The 22555-nt window shown below is 41.0% G+C and overlaps 1 pseudogene; it reads left to right on the top strand.

Annotated features, from left to right (window-relative positions):
- The window catches only part of LOC134739078 (adenylate kinase isoenzyme 6-like), a 44681-nt pseudogene extending 29596 nt beyond the window's left edge, over positions 1 to 15085 (top strand).
- The last annotated feature ends 7470 nt before the right edge of the window (positions 15086 to 22555 follow it).

Raw genomic sequence — 22555 nt, 5'->3', positions numbered from 1 at the left:
CACTGGCATCCCTGAACAATCTGGAAAGTACTCGGGGCTGTGGGCGCACAGCAGAAAGCCGCACAGGGAGAGGACAGGACTGCACGAGGTGGGAAGCGGGGATCCCCGCTGCTGGCCCAGCCACCATCTTGCGGCCTCAGGGGACTGACCGCCAAGCTGCACAGGAGACTCGGAGATAACCATGGAGAGGCGGGTCCTGCCGGTTTCACAGACTGCTCTCTTCTCTTGGGATGCTGAACCCCGTACTCACCATTTCCCAGCTTGCAGGATGTCCTGGTATCTTAGCTATGCATCGGCAAGTACCTGCAGATTACAGGGCTATTAACAGAGGCTGTGAGGAAGTCGCCTGGAGCTCCCAACATGGAAAAGGCGGAAGAGGAGAGATGGTTCCCAAGTTCCGGCGCAAGGGAGAGAAAAAGTTCCCGCCAAACGCTGGAAGCCACGCTCTCCATTCATCTACAACTGGGTGCCTGATTGGGCGGTTCCCACGCCATCGCCACTGATTGGATAAAGTTCCAGGGCCCACGCACTCTCACCCCTACCCCTACTCCCCCTCAGCCTTAGTGCCTTTTTTTTTTTTTTTAATTAAGTTCTGGGATACATGTGCAAAACCTGCAGGTTTGTTACATAAGTTTACATGTGCCTTGGTGGTTTGCTGCACCTATCTCAAACTCCCGACCTCAGGCGATCCACCCACCTCCGCCTCCCAAATTGCTGGGATTTCAGACATAAGCCACCGTGCCCCTCTGCTGCACCTATCAATCCGCCATCTATGTTTTAAGCCCCACGTGTTTTAGCTTTTTCTCCTAATGCTGTCCCTCTTCTTGACCATTCTCAGACAGGCCCCAGTGTGTGATGTTTCCCTCCTTGTGTCCATGTGTTTTCATTGTTCAGCTTCCACTTATGAATGAGAACATGTACTATTGGATTTCCTGTTCCTGTGTTAGTTTGCTAAGGATGATGATTTCCAGTTTCATCCATGACCCAGCAAAGGACATGAACTCATCTTTTTATGGCCACATAATATTCTATGGTGTACCTGTGCCTAATTTTCTTTCTCCAGTCTATCATTGATGGGCATTTGGGTTGGTTCCAAGTCTTTGCTATTGTAAACAATTCTGCAATAAACACACTTGTGCATCTGTCTTTGTAGTAGAATGATTTATAATGCTTTGGGTATATACCCAGTAATGGGATTGCTGGGTCAAACGATATTTCTGTTTTTAGATCCTTGAGGAATTGTCACACTGTCTTCCATAATGGTTGAACTAATTTATACTCCCATCAACAGTGTAAAAGTTTGTGTATTTCTCCACAGCCTCACCAACATCTGTTGGTTCCTGACTTTTTAATAATTGCCATTCTAACTGGCGTGAGATGGTATCTCATTGTGGTTTTGATTTGAATTTCTCTAAGGACCAGTGAAAATAAGGTTTATGTTTTTGGTCACATAAATGTCTGTCTTATTATATATTTATTTATTGAGATGAAGTCTTGCTCTGTTATGCAGGCTGCAGGGCAGTGGCAGGATCTCAGCTCACTGGAATGTACGCTTCCCAGCTTCAAGCGATTCTCCTGCCTCATCCTCCTGAGAAACTAGGATTACAGGGGCCCACCCAAACGCCCAGTTAATTTTTTGTATTTCTAGTACAGACAAGGTTTCTCCACGTTGGCCAGGCTGGTCTCATGATCCTCCTGTTTCAGCCTGCCAGAGTGCTGGGACTGCAGGCCAGAGACACCTCGCCCAGCCAAACGTCTTCTTTTGAGAAGAGTCTGTTAATATCCCTTGCCCACTTTCTCATGGTGTTTTTTGTTTGTTTTTTTCATGTGAATTTGTTTATGTTCCTTCTAGATTCTGGATATTAGACCATTGTCAGATTGACAGATTGCAAAAAGTTTCTCCCATTCTGTAGGCTGCCTGTTCGCTCTAATGACAGCTTCTTTGGCAGTGCAGAAGCTCTTCAGTTTAATTGGATCTAATATGTCAATTTTTCTTTGTTGCAATTGCTTTCAGTGTTTTAGTCATGAAGTCATTGTCCATGCCTATGTCCTCAATGGTATTACCTAGGTTTTCTTCTAGGGTTTTTATGGTTTGGGTTTTTACATTTAAGACTTTAATCCAGCCAGATACAGTGGTTCATGCCTGTAACCTGAGCACTTTAGGAGGCTGAGGCAAGCAAATCACAAGGTCAGGAGTTCGAGACTAGCCTGGCCAACATGTGAAACTCCATTTCTACTAAAAATACAAAAAATTACCTGGATGTAGTGGTGGGTGCCTGTAATCTGAGGTAATTAGGATGCTGGGGTAGTAGAATTGCTAGAAAGGTGTTTGCCTTTCTATTTGAAAACGGAGGTTGAAGTGAGCCCAGATCAATCCACTGTACTCCAGCCTGTACAACAAAGTGAGATTCCATCTCAAAAAGAAAAACCCACAAAACCAAAAAACTTTAATCCATTTTGAGGTAATGTTTTTATGCGATGTAAGGAAGAGGTCCAGTTTCTGTTTTCTGCATATGGCTAGCCAGTTTTTTCAGCAACATTTGTTAAATAGGGATTTTTTTTTCCCCCTTTGCTTGTTTTGGTCAGGATTATTAAAGATCAGATGGTGGTAGATGTGTGGTGTTATTTCTGAGGTGTCTGCTCTGTTCCATTGGTCTATATATCTATTTTGTACTGGCACCAAGTTCTTTTGGCTGCTATAGCTTTGTAATGTAGTTTGAAGTTGGGTAGCATGATGACTCAAGCTTTGTTATTTTTCCTTAAGATAGTCTTGGGTGAACAGGCAAACAGGCTCAAATAGTTGGAGTCACATGCCCAAAGTATCAAAGCTAATAAAGAAGTGAGCTGAGACTTGAAATGCACTTGTTCTTTCCCTTTCCTGAGTCTGTTGTATAATGCATCTTAACAGCTATTTAAAGGTAGGAAGTAGAACATTTGAACACCGTTTTCACAACTTTTATGCATTTTGATAATGCAGGAAGGACTCTCGTTCCATCCCTGAGCCCCACTCTCACCACAGTGCACCCCACTGCTGACCATATTGTGAGGTGGCCATTAGGAATCAGGCGAGAAGCAAGAGCTGGGAATAAATAAGCATGAATTATATTGCCCAAATTTGCTCATCTAAGAAAGCCTCCTCAACAATTCTATGTGAGAAGGTTATTCCAGGGTAGTTGTGCCCTGACTGTGCTGCATCTCAGTCTGACTTCTGCTTTTGAAAATCACTGTATTACTCTTATTAACGGGGGTAATTCTCTTTCTATTTGAAAACGACAAACTATCCTCTGCAGGTGCCCTGATTTGATTTGCTAGTTTAGATTCTGAAAGTAGTGCTAGTTTAGATTCTGAAGGTGAGAAAATACCTGGATCACATTTAGATTACCTCGTTCTTAGCTGAAGGACATACAGAAATTTCTTGGCCGGGCGCGGTGGCTCACGCCTGTAATACCAGCACTTTGGGAGGCCGAGGTGGGCGAATCACGAGGTCAGGAGATCGAGGCCATCCTGGCTAACACAGTGAAAACCCGTCTCTACTAAAAAGTACAAAGAATTAGCCGGGCGTGCTGGCGGGCGCCTGTAGTCCCAGCTACGGGGGAGGCTGAGGCAGGAGAATGGTGTGAACCCGGGGTCAGAGCTTGCAGTGAGCGGAGATCACGCCACTGCACTACTGCCTGGGCAACAGAGCGAGACTCAGTTTCCAAAAAAAAAAAAAATTTTCTTAATAATATCTAACCCTTTTCTCAGTAACCATTATATTTAACTCTGATAGCTTGGAGGGCAGGGATGGACACAGATGACACAATCTTCAAAGTTTAACTTGGTTTTAAGTATTTTTTTGTTTCATTTTGCTTTGTTTTTGGATACAAGGTCTTGCTCTGGTGTCCAAGCTGGAGAGCAGTGGTGTCATCATAACTCATAATTTGGTTATAACGGTTCTTTAAAAAACATATTTTTGGCTGAGTTTGGTAGCTCACACCTGCAATCTAAACACTGGAAGGTCAAGGTGGGATGATTGCTTGATCCCAGAAATTCAAGACCAGTCTGGGCAACATAAGTAGGCTCAGTCTCTAGAAAAAGTTTACAAATTGTCTGGGTGTAGCGTTGCTTGCCTATAGTCCTAGCTACTTGAGAGGCTGAGGTGGAAGCATCACTTGAGCCAAAGAGTTTGAGGCTGCAGTGTCCCATGATTCAGCCACTGCACTGCAGCCTGGGTGACAGAGTGAGACCTGTATGTGTGTGTATGTAGGGGTGTGTGTGTATATATACATATATGTATATATGTATATATGTATGTGTATATATACGTATATATGTATATATGTATGTGTATATATACACATATATGTATATATATATATAAATGTATGATAAAAAATTCAAGCACGGGAGATAAGTGAAAGCCTATGGTGGGGGATGTGGAGAAAAGTGAGTATGGCTCCAGGAACTCAGTGAGACATGGTTTTCCATCTTGAAGAATTGCCCATCCACACTGAAACCATAGCCTAGTTCAAGCCAGTTCCCATACTACACCTGGTGGGATACCACTATGTACCCTTTTAAAAAAATAAAATCTTTCACATATGAGAAGGAGAGGAGAAAAAGAGGGTTTCACATTCAAAGCCTTTTTTTTTCTTTCTTTTTTTTTTTTTTTATGAAACTACAGCCACTTGTCATTTGGGTTGTCCAAAGGTGACTGACAGCACTAATACACTTAAGGAATCAACCTAGGAAAATAGGCCTCTCAGGAGAGGAGGAGGCACAACGGTAACTAAACCCAATCCATTTTCATCTTTGCATGGTGAAGACCTCTCAAGAAGTGGTGTTAGCCATGTGAACAGTGTTCACTGGACAAGGACAGGGGAAGTGAATTTCTAAGACATAGAGCACTCTCTAAACACTTCAAAAGACATTCAGCTATACATGCAGTTGACGATCTGCCTGCTCTGCAGAGGGATTGCTGGGCAGCAGCCACCAAGTGTAAAAGCTGTAAGCTCTTCCTCTCATAGGGACAGGCCACCCCCACAACCACCCTCCGCCCCAAGCACCATAGGCTCCCGTCGTCAGGTGCACCTGGCGGACTGCCTTCCTCTCATCTCATTAGCTCTCCAAGAGTGTCCAGATAACTCTAAAACCTACCCTATGATGGCCAGTTGTACATTCCCCTCCATTCTCCCAGCACAATGTGACTTCCGAAGAGTGCTGCCTAATCCTCTTACGTCAACTTATGTGTCAATGGCCGGTGCCCAGGCAGTTAGATGTCCAGTGACCTAAGAGGCCCAGCATGCCCAGGGCCTAGCCCCACAGCCTGGCACCTCTCCTCCACCTAGCCTTCACACGGGCCTTTTCTCTTCTGTCACCAATGTCGGTGATGTTCACCAGAGGACACGCATGAGCCTGGTAAGTGACAGGTGGGAAAACTCCAACTGAGTGCCTGTTACTCCACCCTCTTATCTCCCACACAAATGACATTATAAGCATAATTTTACATTTGATCTAATTTATACATACTCTTCTTTTCATAACATTTCTGACAACGGCCCTCAGAACCAAATGAGTCTGGGTACAGAACACATGGGCGAGGCTCGTGTGGCAGGTTTCATTTACTTTTATTCCAATGTGAAATGAAAATGTGATGGTTTAAAGACAAGAAAAAGTTATTTATCAAGTGTGGGGTTGCTGATCTTCCTAGTTCATGCTCACTTCCTTTGAGACAAGGTATCTGGACAGACCATACACATAAGTAGCACTTTGCAAAACCCCAGACAGAAGCCCTAGTCAGACACAGCTCCCTCAGGCTCACAGGGTGGCAACCTCCTCCTCCATGTTGGGCTCTGCCAGCAGGAAAGTAAGGAGCACAGACAGGGGGTGACAGGGAACAGCCCAGGGCCTTAAGGATCCCCAAAATTGCCAGAATTGTTCTCTGTAGACAGGGCTGTGTGGCAAGGATCCCGTAGGGAGCTGGGCTCCACAGAGAGGTGACAACCACTCCTGTATCTCTAAATTTCCACCGGGATCCGTGACTCAGCCCTGCTTTCCACCAGGCCCTTCACCCACCCACCCCCAGTGTGTGTTAGCCAGCTCAGGTCAAAATGGGAGAATAATACATTCAGATTGTATCTTCTGGGTGCTCCCATCTGGCATGCAGGGAGTAGGGAGGAAAGTCGGGACTGTGGTGTTGCCTCTTGCTACGTCTGAAGGCAGGAAGGTCAGGATTGGGCACGTGGATGTGTACTTGACCACCACTGCTGTCTCTCTCCTCATCACTCAGAGCTAAAACCAGGCCAGGCCTATCATGATTAAAAAAACCACTGCAGCTCTCATCCTGTCAAAAAACTAATGTGCACCCAGTGCCAGCCCTACACAGATCTCTGGCTTCCTATTCCAGGGAACAGAAAAGCCTCTCATCTTTTCTATTTAAAATCCAGATTTTAAGCAACATTGAGCCTGGAGATAGTGGCAGCAAAAGCGGAAGCCAGATGTATAAACTCTAGGTGTATCCACTCATGGCTTGGGCATGTTCCACAGTTGCTGAAGGATGAGGACTGGGAGGCACCTGTTTCCCAGCTGTTACCTGATGTCCACACACTCCATTCATGTGTCTTCATTTAGGCCTCTGCATCAAATATTCATTGAGCCATTGCAAACACATCTTTTGGGAGGCATTGCTAATTGCAGCACCAGCCCCCTCTTGTTGTAGAGGCAGTCAGGAGCTATCTGGCCAGCTCCTAATCCCCCAGGACAAAGGTGCTGTCCTCTTGCCAATGCTCACATCCAGCAGCACCATCTCAGGATTTTTTTTTCAAATGAAAGCAGTATGAGGTAGCAGGCGTGGCATGACAGGCTCAGGACCATGGGCAGCTGACTGCTGGAGAAGCAGCACAGGGCAGATGCATCTGTGGTTGGTGCCATAACAAGCTAAGGCAGCCACAGCCCCTGCCCCCCCACAGCCCTAGCCCAGATGGCATTCAAATATTCCCAGATGGTATTGGGGTGCCCGATGCCCATCACTCACCTGCTAATTAGCACTGCCTTGTGTTAGTTACTCAGGAGAGGTGGTGGGGGGTGTAGATCCAGGGTGGGCACTGCCTCACAGCCAAAGTCCACCTGACTGCAGACCAGTAAGCAAGCCCAGGAAGCTCTGCTCTAGACATTTGGCCTATCACCTGTGGCTTCACTTTCTGTGTATACTTTCTTTATGCACTTTCTGTGTATACTTTCTGTGCACTTTCTGTGTGCACAAATGTAGCAAAAAGAGGTCAACAGCACCTGTTGTGACATGAAAGTCTATGCCCCCTCAAGACCTTCTAAAATATTGTTGTCCTAAGCCCTCTTTCTTCTAATAAAATTTTTACAAATACAAACCTTAAACTACTATAAATGAAATATTAGGGTATTTTAAACCCATAAATAAACAGACAAACATGAAAACAGTCACTGTTTGGTTGCAGAGCACACCCTCAGGAAGCAATGGCCAGATGAGTAGACAGTACCCAGATCCCCACCCCATGATGCTCCATCCCACTTTACAGAGCTTCTGCATTGGCCAGTCTCCACTGCTTTCTGGTGAGATGTCCAAGGTGAAGTGAGTATTGAAGGCTGTACAGCTGATAGAGCTGACTGACTTGAACATACTGAAAATCACTCCTTGGCTCCAAGGGTCAGCTGTGGTGACACCTCTTGATGAGAGGTAGTGCCAAGCCACCATCAGTGTGCCTGGGCTGCCCTGATCTATACACTCCAGCTCTTTGCTGGGATGTCTGCCTGCTTCTCTCAGGGGCTGGGTCATGAGCCACCTCTGGCAAGGACCAGCTGGCTGGACAGGCTGGGCACTCTCCCCCAGCATCCTCAGCGGCCCTGCCTATGCTGTCACCTGTGCTCATGCTCTCCAAGGTAAGATTAGGGGAAATATTTTAAGGCAACACTTTCCCCCTAATTTCTCTATCTTAATAACAGCACCGATAACTTTTAAGTCCTACCAAGGTGAACTGTAAGACAAATGAGCTCCTGCCTTAGAAGGGCCAAGGTTGGGCAATGTGTGCCCAGGTGAGAGCCCATAGGTTTTTACTGAAGAGGGAGAGCTGGATGGCCCTGGCCTCTTAGCCTAGTGAAAAGTAGGACCTTCTCCTTCCAGATAATCAAAGTCTCGAAGACCAGAAAAAGATGCTTGTGTGGTCTGCCAAGAAGCAGAAGTCTAGAAGGCCTTGCAGGGAACCCCAGACAGCCTTCAGAGTGACTGAGAGGGCTGGGCTCCTTCCTGCCTTCCTTGCTTTCACTCTGTCAGCAAGAAAACCTGCCTGCAGATTGAAAGTGGGCCTGAGGCTGCCAATCAGTCACTACGGGCTGTGGGCACATTGACTGTGGTTCCTTCCTGAAGCAGCCACTCAGGCCAGTTCTTGCAGAGCAGTTCCGTCATTGTCTTCAGCTCACTGTTTCAGTCCTGGGACCATAGAAGGACCAGGGAGGGAGGCAAGGTCTCAGCCTGTGCCCCACAACGTGCTCTGAGAAGCATCCTTTTTCTTTCGTTCTTCTTTTTTTTTTTTTTTTTTTCCCCAGATGGAGGAGAAGTCTCTTTTGTTACCTCCCTATGGACAGCCTCAAACTTCCAAATGAACAGACCCAGCATGGAGCCTTCAGGAAAGTGCACAAAATTCTGTCTAGTACCCAGGAGGAAGGGCGTTCCCACTGAGGCCAGGAGCAGTCTGCATGACCCTGTTCAGGAATGTTCTCCTCATAGTACAGCCTCAAGTTGTAGGCATTCTCTGTATGCACACAGTCCATGGCATCCTCTGCCTGGGGAGCCATCCAGCTGCACACCTGGAATGGAGCAGTGACCTGGGTGAGTGTGTGGTGCTGGACCTCATGACAAGCAGGGGAGAGGGAGATACACAGACCAGTGAGCCCAGAACCCTGCCATAGGCTTCTTCTCTGAGACTTCCATCTGCTCTAGGATCTTCTTGCCCTGAGAATCTGCCCTGAGGTCAGATAGAAGCAAATGGCCTCCACTCCCAGGGATACCCCCTGTCACACTGTCAGCTCCCTAGAGGGGACTCAAGCAGTGGGGGCAGATTGTTTGGGCAGAAGCTCTTGAGATTTGGCCAGCTGGTTCATCCCATAAGCTCCTGTAACATGACACAAGTCAGGGGGAGATGAAACAGTGACATTACATTTTATTTTCTATTTTATTGCATTGTATTGTATTGTATTGTATTGTTTTATTTTATTTTATTTTATTTTATTTTATTTTATTTTATTTTATTACTTTTTGAAAAGAAGTCTCATTCTGTCACCTGGACTGGAGTGAATCAACGTGATCTCAGCTCACTGCAACCTTCCCCTCCTGGGTTCAAGGAATTCTCCTGCCTCAGCCTCCAAGCAGCTGGGACTACAGGCATGCATCACCACGCCCAGCTAATTTTTGAATTTTTAGTAGAGATGGAGTTTCACCACATTGGCCAGACTGGTCTCAAACTCCTGACCTCGTGATCTGCCCGCCTTGGCCTTCCAAAGTGTTGGGATTACAGGCATGAACCACCATGCCCAGCAACCCTACTTTTTCTTTCATGGTATGACAAAGAGTTTTGTGAAGTTCAGACTGTGGTACTCGAGCAGCTCCAGTGAGGAATGGCTTAGGAAGCAAGGGCTGGTGAGCAATAGGCTGTAGGCCTACAAGGAGGAAGTGGGCACTGAGGAAGTGCCCTAGTTGTCTGTTCACAGACCCAGAAGAAGTGACATCCCAGGAGTCTTTGGGAAGCCGGCAGAGACTTACTGGATCCAGTAAAAGCCCCATGAGGATGCAGTGATGGGGCCCTTCTTGTCCTTGTCTGTAATTACAAAGAGGTACATGAAGGCCTCTTGCATCTTGCAGTTTCCAGGAAGTGGTTTCCAGCTGTTCATGCTAGGCACTTTTAGGCACTGAAAGCGCTTCAGGAGTGGTAAAGTAAAAATAAGCTCTTCATCTCACTGAGGACCCTCTTCTTTGCTCCCTTTGTGAGTTCCACCTTCCAGTCATGGCTCTGGAGACACCATGGTCCCTCCTGGGTCCCTGGCAAGATGTACTTAGGTGGCACACAGTCAATGAGGCTCATCTCCAAGCCATTCTTTCACTTTCTACTGTTTAAGGGACTCGAGGCTGGTGGTCAGCAAAAGGCCACCCAAGGCCAGTTGTCTCCACCTAAATTTTACCCTGGTTTGAGGGCCTCTAGGCCAGACCCCTCCATGTGAGAAAACCTGGTCCTCAGCCTCTGGTCTCCATGCTCCCCTTCCCTCTTTTCAATCCTGGCCCCAATGTCTCTCCCACCTCTCAGGTCATTGGAGAAGATGTTCGAGAAGAACAAGCAGCTTTAGTCAGCCCTGCTGAAGGTGGCAGATGGGTCAAGGCTCTTAAGCTGCTCTTGGATGTGGTTCATGTGGAAGCAGGCCTTGAATAGTGTGTGCAGCTCTTTCAGGGAGAGGGAAGTAGGATGTTACGAGGGCCCTGTACCCTAAAACATCACATTTAGAACAGAAAATAGTTTGCAAGATGCTTTCATGGGTGATTTTAATTTTCAACTTTAGGTTTCTATTTTCAAATTCCATAATGAACACAAAAGGTTCATAATTTCAACACATACACACTCACACAAACACACACTCCTGTCTGCTAGTGGGCAGAGATCCTTTCTTATGAAGAATTTTCTGCCAAATGCCTCTGAAGCACACATGGTTCTTGGGGAGCCGACAAGGCTAACTGCTTTTTTTGCACTAGTGTCTTGGGAAGATGGAGCATTTACAGCTGCCTTTTTGGGCAGCCCTCATGCAGGGGTGTGCTGAGGACTCCCCAGGGTCTCCAACTTCAGGACCATCTTCCAGTGTGTGTCTCATTGAATGTTAATGGTGGCTGTTTTGGGAAAGAGGAAAGGTTCTGTGATCAACTATGGGCACCATTGAGCTACAAATCTTTTCCATAATTGCTCTTAGCAAGCAGGTAGACCCTGAGAACATGAGTGGCTTTTTCCCAGGGAACATGAGTACATGAGAGATTTTGCTTTACAACCAGGTGAATCTCAACACAGCAGTTGGTGCTGCACTGGGAAGATTTCCCCACTCAAACACTGTGAATCTTTTTAAGTTTTTTTTTTTTTTTCCAAGACATCATTTAGCTTTAAAGAGTTTGATTGGGCTGATATCAAGCCTGGCTTTGTACTGCCTGATATTTTAGAATCAAAAGTCAGTTCTTTAACTTGTGGGCTGTGAAGTTATAAGGTGTTGGTGTGACAGGCTAGAGAAGGAAGCCTGTGGTCCAATCCTACATGGACATTCTTATCTGTGACACAAAGATCTCCGAGGAGTAGGGAAGTGCTGCCTGGCCCTTCTTTTGGGGCCCCTCCCCAAGACAGTCTACCCAACTTCGAAACCAGCCTTCCCTCATACACAGCCCTGAGCCCCCTGCAGCTCCTCACTGTTTTGCAGCCCAGGGAAGCTGTTTGGCATGTTGCTGTCCAGGTGCAGTGAGACGCAGGGGCAGTAACACATTTCTTCATGGACCATCAGCACCGGCTAAATCTCCTGCAACAACTCCTTAAGGGACACCTACAGGGAGAAGGCCCCAACAACTATGATGAGAAACTGCATGGCTGGAAGCAAGGACTTACCATTTCCCCAACCCAAAGCCCAGAGAATCATGCCCAAAATTGTCAATTTTCCACTTTTTGAATATTTAATTCTTTTTAGAATCCCAGGCCGCCTCTATATTTGTCATGCCTACCTACACCTGTCTCTGTGTGTAGAACAGAGCCTGGTCACACTGACTATCCCTGCAGACCAAGAAAAATCCCTATGCAGAGTAGGGGGAGATGGAAGAACTAAGGGATACAAAATGGTAACTTTGCCTCATCCCTTGCCCAGTGCTAAGGTCCCCAGGGCAAACAGCTTTTGCCTTCAACTTCAAGTTAACAGCTTACAAAATATATTCATTTTTACTTCCCCCACTCTCTTACTAATGTTACAAATTATATCTCTATATATTGTGTGTATTTTCCAGAGATTTAAGAATTTTATGCAGAATTATTATTACAATAGCAAATTTTATATCTTTGTATGTATTTATATTTAACAGAGAGCTTTATATTTTCATATGGTTTTATGATGCTGTCCAGCATCATTTAATGTTTCAACATAATTGACTCTCATTTGCATTTTTTTCTAGGGTCATTCTAGTAGTAAGCAACCTTAGATTTTTTATTTTAAAGTTAGAAAGGCTTTATTTTTCTAATTTTTGAAGTACAGTTTTTTCCAGATCAATTATTCTTGGTTATTAGTATTTTTTGTTTCATCAATGCAATGTATAAGTTTCTCAGCATGCCCTCTTTTTCTCCCAAATAACATTTATGTCATTTTCTTTGTATGTTCTTTTTATAAGACTCTTTCTCTAAATATATTGGTTTACTTGATGATGTCCAGTAAGTCTCATATTTCACACTTACTTTTTCTATTTTTTTTCAAAAATTGATTTCCAGGCCTAAATATTTGTGAATAATGTATGTTTAATTTTCTGATTCTTTTTCTGCTCCATTGTTTGCTATTGTGTCTCTGTAGTGAATTTGTAAATGCCAGTTATTGGATCCCTCAATGCCACAATTTCTGTTGGGTTTTTAGAAAAAGTTTAATCTCTTTGTTGATATCACATTTTATTCATTTATTATTTTTAAATGTTATTCAATTGTTTATTTTTGTTTTATCTTTGTTCACTGAGAACGTTTAATTATTTTTAATTCTTTATCAGGTATGAAAAAATCTTCATTTCTTAAGATTCAACTTCTGGATATTTATTCTGTTTCTTCCAGTGAAGTGTATTTTACACCTTCTCCATATGCCTTGTAATTTTTTATAAGATCTGGAAAATTATACAACATCCATCAAATCTAGCATTTAAAGGCTGGCATGACAGGGCACGGTAGCTCATGCCTGTAATCCCAGCACTTTGGGAGGCCGAGATGGGCAGATTACTGGAGGCCAGAAGTTTGAGACCAGCCTGGCTAACATAGCAAAACCTGTCTCTACTGAAAATAAAAAAAAATTAGCTGGGCATTGTGGTGTGCACCTCTCATCCCAGCCACTCAGGAGACTGAGACAAGAGAATTGCTTGAACCCGGGAGACGGAGGTTGCAGTCAGCTGAGATTGCTCCACTGCACTCCAGCCTGGGGGACAAAGCAAAACTATTTCTCAAAAAAAAAAAAAACTGGCTTAGTAAAGGGTGATATTGACAGAAATCAAACAGGCTATGCATCTGCTTCACAGATGCATTCTCAGATATGTCTTCTCTGGATCTGTGTGTATTTCTCAGTTAAAGAGAAATTTTTCCATTGTTTTTAGATTGATTACCTATTTTATTTCCCAGTTGACTGTCTGTGGTATTGCAGTTTCTCTAGTGCTGCAATTTTCTTTCTTCTCATCAGACACAACTCTCACCTGTATGACTCCATCATGTCCTTCAGCATTCCATGTCAGGAAATAATCTATTCATTAGGCAACTTCTCAAAAGGACAGACATTTCAACACATACACTACAGCTTTAATTCTGTCCTGAGGAAGATGCTGGGAGTTAGGCTTTTTATGGTGAGCCCAATTACTATTGTGGGGAAGGAAAAAAATATCTCTGGTGGATAGTCTGTAGCAAAATTCCTGCAGTGTGGAAAGAGAGGAGGCAATAGCCATGTACAAAGCAAGGTGAAAATAAATGAGCATGTAACACATGGGAGAGGTCCAAAGGTCTTAGAGAAAGCCAGAGTTTAAATATGGTTTGTTCACCTCTGTTCCAATGGAAATTGTTTTTAAAAAGCCTAATTTTATTTTTCTTGCTGTCACAGAGAAACATGTTCCTGTCGCATGCTTACTATGCTCTTCAATCTTCTATGGCTTCTTTTCTCCCTCCCAGAATCTTCCAGTGCATTCACACTGAAAACCAAAGTCCTTTCAGAATCTGTAAGAACCTACATGGTCTGACTAGTTTTCATTAGTTTTGGGAATCTGAGGAAATCTATGCGCATTTCTGGAGACCTCTATGTTATGCAATTTTTAAATAAATGTGTGGTGTCTCAAGTCAAAGGTATGTGAAGGGAGTAGTGGAGGCATTGGGATTTGGTTTAGAAATTCCAAGAACAGTAGTGCAAAGACATGTGAGCAAGGCACTCGGAGACGTCGTGGCAAGCTGTCATTGCTTGTGAACTTCCTACTCACCGGTACACCAGGGGTTGGAAGAACCACACTAGGCAAAGAACTTGCATCAGTATCAGGACTGAAATACATTGATGTGGGTGATTTATCTTGAGAAGAGCAATTGTATGATGTCTATGATGAAGAGTATGACTGTGCCATTTTAGATGAAGACAGAGTACTTGATGAGTTAGATAACCAAATGAGAGAAGGTGGAGTTATTTTTGATTACCACGGTTTTGATTTCTTCCTTAAACGCTGGTTTCACATAGTTTTTGTGCTGAGGACAGATACCAATGTATTGTACGAAAGACTTGAAACAAGGGGTTATAATGAGAAGACTCTAACAGACAATACTCATTGTGAGATTATTCAAGTTCTTTATAAAGAAGCCACAATATCCCACAAGGAAGAAATCGTGCATCAGTTGCCCAGCAATATACGGGAAGAGCTAGAAAATAATGTAGATCAGATTGGCTGGGCGCAGTGGCTCACGCCTGTAATCCTGAGAGTTTGGGAGGCCAAGGTGGGTGGATCACGAGGTCAAGAGATCAAGACTATCCTGGCTAACACAGTGTAACCCCATCTCTATTAAAAATACAAAAAAAAAAAAAAACCAATTAGCTGGGGCATGTTGGTGTGTGCCTGTAGTCCTATCTTCCCAGGAGGCTGAGGCAGGAGAATGGCGTGAACCTGGGATGCATAGCTTACAGTGAGCTGAGATCGCACCACTGCACTCCAGCCTGGGCGACAGAGCGAGACTCCATCTCAAGATAAACAAAAATAAACAAATATATATATACATACATACATAAATACATAAATAAATAAGAAAATAATATAGATTAGATCTAGAAATGGATTGAACAGTGGATCAAATATCACAACTCTTGACTTATAGGACCAGCTACCTTACAATCATTCTTGTTGATATTACTCTGCTGACATCATAGAAATTGTTCAAGTATCAGTAACACTTTATTAAAATCATGTTGCAGGACTAGCAGGTGGATAGTATAGAGGTTTATGCCTGTGTATCTTTTTCTCCATGAGAAACCTATACATCTGAAATATAATGAATATAGTATAATTAAGGATTGAGACAAAAACTGTAATTTTAAAACAAATTGCTAAGGAATAAATAAATCTGACAAAATGGGTGGATATGTTTTAAGTTTATTACAGAAAAAAATGTAGATGATCTCTTAAAATAAACTAAAGACTAAAGAGAAAGCATCAAAGTATTCCTTTTTTCTTTCTAGAAAGTAGAAAATAAGGGAAGTGTTGTACCCTATAGAAAATTTAAAAGGTACAAAAGAGCATGTTGAAAAGTTAGGTTTCCCTTCCAGAACACAATATCCACAGGCAATCCAGGATCCTTTACTTTAGGAAATAATGTTACTGGTTTCCAGTATATCTTTTAAGAGGTTTTATGTCTGCACAGTGTATATATACGGGTGTACAATTTTTTTAGAACATAATAGTATATTGCACACACTATTCTGTACCTCTCTTTTTTTACTTAATATATTTGGAGTTTATATCATATCAGTACAGAACTGCCCCCTTTTTTTTTTAGCTGAGATATACATATCATACAATCCAATTTACAATTTTGAAGTGTATAATCAGAACTGGATATGGTGGCTTATGCTTGTAATCCCAGCAGCTGGGGTGGCTGAGGTGGAGAATTGCTTAAGGCAGGAGTTCAAGAACAGCCTAGGCAACATAGTGAGACCTTAGACTCTAAAAACAAACATAAATGAATTATACATTCCATTGGTTTTAACTTATTAACAGGGTTATGACTGTCACCACTGTGAGGAAAGCAGTGATGATAAAGGAAAATCCTATACCCTTTAGCAGTCACTCTCTATACTTTCCTCCTCCTCACTTTGCAGTTACTAGTCTGCTTTCTGTTTCTATGGATTTGTATATTCTGGATATTTCATATAAATGGGATTACACAATAAAAAAAGAAATTTCAGGAATACCACAGAGAGAGATGGCACATGTTTCCTGCTTTATAATTTCTCATCTTATGAAGGTTTAAAACATAATTCTACAAAAAAAATTTGATGGAAAATCTTTATGTGCAAAAGTATCTTGTTAAATATAAAAAATTATTTTATGGAGAATTCTTTTTCCTTATCAGGGCCTAATCTTAAAAATTTAAACGCTATATGCCAACAGTATCTACTATAGGGTGGCTTATTGTATGTACTCATTTTATGGATTCCTTACAAAAACTTTTACCATAGGGGAAATTAAAACATTGCTCTACATACATTGAATTTCCAATTATTACCTTATTTCTCACTTATTATTTTGTGATTCTGTCTTCTTTAACATGAAGATTATCATGACTGTGTTTTCACTTTCTGAATTGTCCTATGTCTGTAATTTGCCTGCAATCTTGGTTTCAGAAGTTCTACAATAGCGTGCTCAAGGCCTGGCATGGTGGCTCACACATGTAATCCCAGCACTTTGGGAGGCAGAGGTGGGCAGATAATGAGGCCAGGAATTTGAGACCAGCCTGGCCAACATAGTGAAACCCCAATTCTACTAAAAGTACAAAAATTAGCCAGGTGTAGTGGCATGCATCTGTTATCATAGTTACTTGAGAGGCTGAAAAAAGAGAATCACTTGAAACTGGGAGGTGGAGTTGGCAGTGAGCCAAGATCCTTCCACTGCACACCAGCCTGGTCAGCAGAGTGATACTCTGCCTCAAAAAATAAATACATAAATAAAATAATACAACATCCTCAAATGTATATGTTACATATAAATTATAAAATTTATTAAAATATTTGTCTTGTATGTTTCATCGACTTTAGGCACAATGTTATTATTAGCATTTTCTACCAGTTTCCTCAACTTTTACCTGAATAATAGCACAACTTATTACCAATTTTATTTTATGTATCAATTTATTATACTGTATGTAAAATATATATAGTTATTGTATTTAGAAATGTAAGACTTTTCTTCTAAAGGCTAAATTACAGACTTAATATTTTGTAAGAAAAGCAGCAATGGGCCGGGCATGGTGGCTTATACCTGTAATCCAAGCACTTTGGGAGGCCAAGCCAGGTGGATCACCTGAGGTCAGAAGTTTGAGACAAGAAGCCTGAACAACATGGAGAAACTCCATCTCTACTAAAAATACAAAATTAGCTGAGCATGGTGGCACATGTCTGTAGTTCCAGCTGCTCAGGTGGCTGAGGCAGGAGAATAGCTTGAACCTAGGAGGTGGAGGTTGTGGTGAACCAAGATCATTGCCCTGCAGCCTGGGAAACAAGAGTAAAACTCCGTCTCAAAAAAAAAAAAAAAAAAGGGAAAACAAAGCAGCAATATATCAAAGTATCACTAGCATAATTTAAAAGTTTCTCTAGTATTACTTAAATGTTTATTTTTTAAAACTTTCTCAACAAAGTTCTTTATGAATAATTATAATGTGTTTTCTTTGAAATGTTACTGCCCTAACTGTACCAAACATTTCAAAATTCATGTTTTTTGTGGATGCACAGTTAGAGTTGAAAATTGTAGTTATCTAGAATTTTATCTCGTTTATTGAGGATTTTATGGGTTAAAGTTGCTCTTCATTAAGTTTTGTATTTTATATTTCTGTATTTTTCAGAGAAGGCTGCTTCACATAAGTTGTGTTTCTAGTTTCTACCTATTTATTACAGTTTTGATTTGCAGTATTCAAATCAGAATTTGGGGTGTTAATGTTAATTTTAACTTTGCTTGCAATTTTGTATCTGTTTGTTTCATTTTTTAGGGTAGGCCACCTTAAATCAGTTTACTGTTTTTAGTTTTAATTTATATATTATAATTTTGTTTGACAATTGTCAGCTCTGTACATCTTAATACACTGTGAGGCAAAAGTCAACTATGAATCAGCCCTACTTCCTTTGTCAATATAATTATCTAAGTTTTTGTTTGCTTTTATAAACATTACCCCTATTTTGTTTATGATTTGTATATTTTTCTTCTTGGCTGGTGACCAATAATTGATTCTGTCTAGGTGAGTATTCATGGAAATTGTCTTAATTTCAACATCTTTATCTTATAATATCTTAGTGTGAAAGAAACTTTTTTGTAGTTTGAAGGTAACTTTTTAGAAAGTTTGTAACTCTATTTCTGTTAGCTGTCTTATTTATTTTTAAGACAGACTCTTGCTCTGTTTCACTGAAAGTGCAGTGGCACAGTCTCAGCTCACTGCAACCTCTATCTCCCAGGTTAAAGTAATTCTTCTGCTTCAGCCTCCTGAATAGCCGGTAATAAAGGCATGCACCACCATGCCTGGCTAAGTTTTGTATTTTTAGTAGAAATGGGGCCAGGTTGGTCTTGAATTCTTAATCTCAAGTGATCTGAACACCTTGGCCTCCTAGAGTGTTGAGATTACAGGCCTGAGCCACCTGCCCTCAGCTGTCACTGTTAATTTTAATTGTAGCAAAAATACATAATATAAAATTGAAAATCTTATTTTTTCTTATACAGTTTAGCCACGTTAAGTGTATTTACATTGCTATGCAACATATCTGTAAAACTTTTTTCTTTTGCAAAACTAAAACTCAATATAAACTAATAATACCCAGGTTTTTTAACACCTGACTCCTGATGAAAACCATTCCATTTTCTATTCCTTTTAAAGGCTGAGTAGTTTTCCATTACTTTTATATCACAGATTGTATTTATTCATTTATTTGATGAGGAAAGTTTGTTTTGCTTTCAAATATTGGCCTTTGTGAATAATGCTTCAATGAGTACTGATGTTCCAATAGATATATTGGAATGGTATAGATGTTCCAATTACCGTTTGCCCATATGTGCAAGGTTTTCATCTGTGCTACATTGTGTTTTATTGGAAACCTTGTCTGTTTTTATGCCAGAACCAAACTGTTTTTATTACTGAAGCTTTGTAATGTGCTTTGAAATCAGAAAAGGTGACATCAATAACATTATTTCTTTTTTTAAACATTTTTGGACCCTTTTTTGTCCCTTGAGATTCCATATAAATTGTTGGTTAGTTTTTCTATTTCTAAAAAAAAAAAAAAGTTAATTTAAAGGGATTGCATTGAATCTGTAGTTCACTAGGAACTAAGAACATTTTTACAATATTAAGCCTTACAACCCTTGAACACAAGCATGCTCAGAAGTGAGTTGTTTAATTTCCATATAGGATAATATTTTTGTTTTCTTCTGTTATTGATTTCTAGTTTTATTCCATTTTGATCAGAAATAATAGTCTTTAAGATTTCTATTCTTAAGAAATTGTTAAGTCTTGTATTGTGGCCTAATAGGTGGTTTATCTAGGAGAATGTTTTATGAACTATTGAGAAAATTGTGTTCTTCTGTTGTTGTGTATTCTGTATATTCTCATTAGATCTAATTTTTCTCTAGTATTTTCAAAATTTCTGTTTCCTTATTAATATTTAGGCTGGCTTTACTATTTATTATTAAAAGTTTGAATTAAACTATTCTACTATTATTATTTTTCTGTCTATTGTAATAATTATTTCAATGTTTGCTTTGTGCATTTGGAAACACTGGTGTGAAAAATGTATGTATACATATATACACATACACATATATAATAACATTTCATAAGTTCTAAGTGAATGAGACCTTTTATTATTATTTAATGGCCTTCTTTGTCTCCTGTGACAGTTTAGACTAAAAGTTTATTTTTATTTTTGAGAAGGAGTCTCACTCTCGCCCAGGCTGGATTGCAGTGGCACGATCTCAGCTCACTGCAAGCTCCACCTCCTGGGTTCATGCCATTCTCCTCCCTCGCCTCTCAAGTAGCTGTGACTACAGGCACCCGTCACTACTCCTAGCTACATTTTTGTATTTTTAGTAGAGATGAGGTTTCACCGTGTTAGCCAGGATGGTTTCCATCTCCTGACTTCATGATCCACCCACCTGGGCCTTTCAAAATGTTGGGATTACATGGGGATTTCATAAAACCTTTTTTTTTTTTTTTTTGAGTTGGAGTCGGATACTGTCGCTCAGGTTGGAGTGCAATGGTGTGATCTCAGCTCACAGCAACCTCTGATTCCTGAGTTCAAATGATTCTCCTGCCTTAGCCTCCCCAGTGGCTGGGATTACAGGGGACCACCACCATCCCTGGCTAATTTTTTGTATTTTTCGTAGAGATGGGGTGTTTCACCATGTTGACCAGGCTGGTGTCAATCTCCTGACTTTGTGATTCACCCATCTCAGCCTACTAAAGTGCTGTGATTACAGGCGTGAGCCACCATGCCCGGCCAGTAACAAATTAATTTTAATTGCATGCAAACATTCTTTCTGTTTCTATCAGCCTCAACTTAATATTACTGATGTCATGAATATATTTTTATATTATATAACATTAACAACTGTTTTTGCATATTTTTAGGCTTTTGTTTTTTAATTATATTACATAATTTCATATGTTTTATGAACCATCATTTGAATTCATCACAATTTTATTTTTGCGCCTGAATATTTCTTTTCCAGAGAGTTATGGATTTTCATCTAATTTTGTGATGCTATTTATCATCACTTTATTTTTATAATGAGAAAATCTCTCTTTAGCATTTCTTGTAGTGCACTCCTAGTGGTGATATGCTATTGCACTATGTGGTCATCATGAAAAGAATTTACTTTTTCTTCATTTTGATAAATAGTATATCTGGATATAGTATTATTGCTTAAAATTTTTTCTTCTTTCAGCACATTGACAATATTACCCATGTCCCTTCTGGCCAGCAAGATTTCTGCAGCTAGATTCACTGATTATCTCATAGAAGCATCCATATAAATGACACATAGTTTTTCCTTTTTGGCTTTCAAGATTATCTGCTACTCTGTGACTTTTAAAACTTTGCTTATAATTTTTCTCATTAGGAATCTTTTTGTGTTTATCCTAGTCAAAATTGGTTGAACATTTTAATTTTTATCTTTTTTACTTAGGCTTGATAATTTCTCAGGCATTTTTTTCTTTTTATATTCTTCAACTCCATAATTTGCTCTTTAATTTTTTTCTTATTATGTTCTAATTTTCCTGATTTTATTTCATTGTCTGTGATCACATTTTGCTCACTGAGCACCATTTAGATAATTCTTTTAAAATTTTTTAGGTAATTTATACCTATTTCTTTAGGGTAGATTTCTGGGTATTTATCTTGTTTTTTAAAATTATTATTTTGTTGTATTACCCTAATATTTTGTATATGTTGTAATTTTTGGCTGATTATATTATATTTTATATGTCCATTAAACTTGTCCATTTAAAATAATCACTGGTCATAGGTTTTACATAGAGGCTTTGTTCTGAGAGAGTCTGACACAAACTGGTGGGCTTAGAAATTCTGAAGTTCTCTCAAACGTTTTCTCAAGAGTCATTTTCTTTCATTACACTTGTTCTCAGCCAAACCAATCTGTCATTTAAAGTACACCACCATGTCTTTGAGCATTCTGAAGCCAGGAGTTGGGAGTCCACTCCTAGATGCACCATGTTGTAGTGGGAAGGAGAAAGAACCATCGTGTGTAAATGTAACAAACTTTCCTTTTTTTGCGGGGGGGGATGTGGTTTCACTCTCGTTGCCCAGGCTGGAGTGCAATGGCATGATCTAGGCTCATGGCAACCTCTGCCTCCTAGTTTCAAGTGATTCTCTTGCCTTAGCCTCCCTAGTAGCTTGGATTACAGCCATGTGCCTCTGTGCCTAATTTTGCATTTTTAGTAGAAATGGGGTATCTCCATGTAGTTCAGACTGCGCTTGAACTCCTGACCTCAAGTGCTCTGCCTGACTTGACCCCCAACAATGCTGGGATGACAGGCATAAGCCACTGCACCTGGCCACAAAGATTCATTCTCATGAATGTGGAGGACATGCATGTCCTTGATAAAAAAAGTTTTAGACTTTTTAAAAAGTTTGATATGGGTTTGGGGGTAATCTAACCACTACTAGCTCCAAGAAATCCTCATGTAATTTTGTCAACTGTGAAGCAACAGCATCCATTAGCATTAATAGCCTGTATGCAGTGCATTTTCCCACTGAGTTCCCCCAAAACGTCCTCAGTGTAGAGATGAGAAAACACAGGCTACACAATTTCAAATGGCTGCTGAACACATGGGTCAGACCTAAGAACCTTCCAGAGAGGGCTGCATGAAATTTCCTCTAAATTACCTGAAACACAGAAGCTTCTGACATTGAGTGCAAGAACCTTGAGAAGCCATATTTCCTCTCCATTTTGGAGACAGTGAACAGGGCAAGACATCTTAGAAAGAATTAAATCAACATTTTTTTCTTCCTTTTTTTTTTTGAGACAGAGTCTCACACTGTCACCGAAGCTGGAGTGCAGTGGCAGGAT

The sequence above is a fragment of the Pongo pygmaeus genome, chromosome Y, assembly GCF_028885625.2.
Source record: "Pongo pygmaeus isolate AG05252 chromosome Y, NHGRI_mPonPyg2-v2.0_pri, whole genome shotgun sequence".
Lineage (NCBI taxonomy): Eukaryota > Metazoa > Chordata > Mammalia > Primates > Hominidae > Pongo > Pongo pygmaeus.
This window is presented reverse-complemented; position numbering and strand designations above follow the sequence as displayed.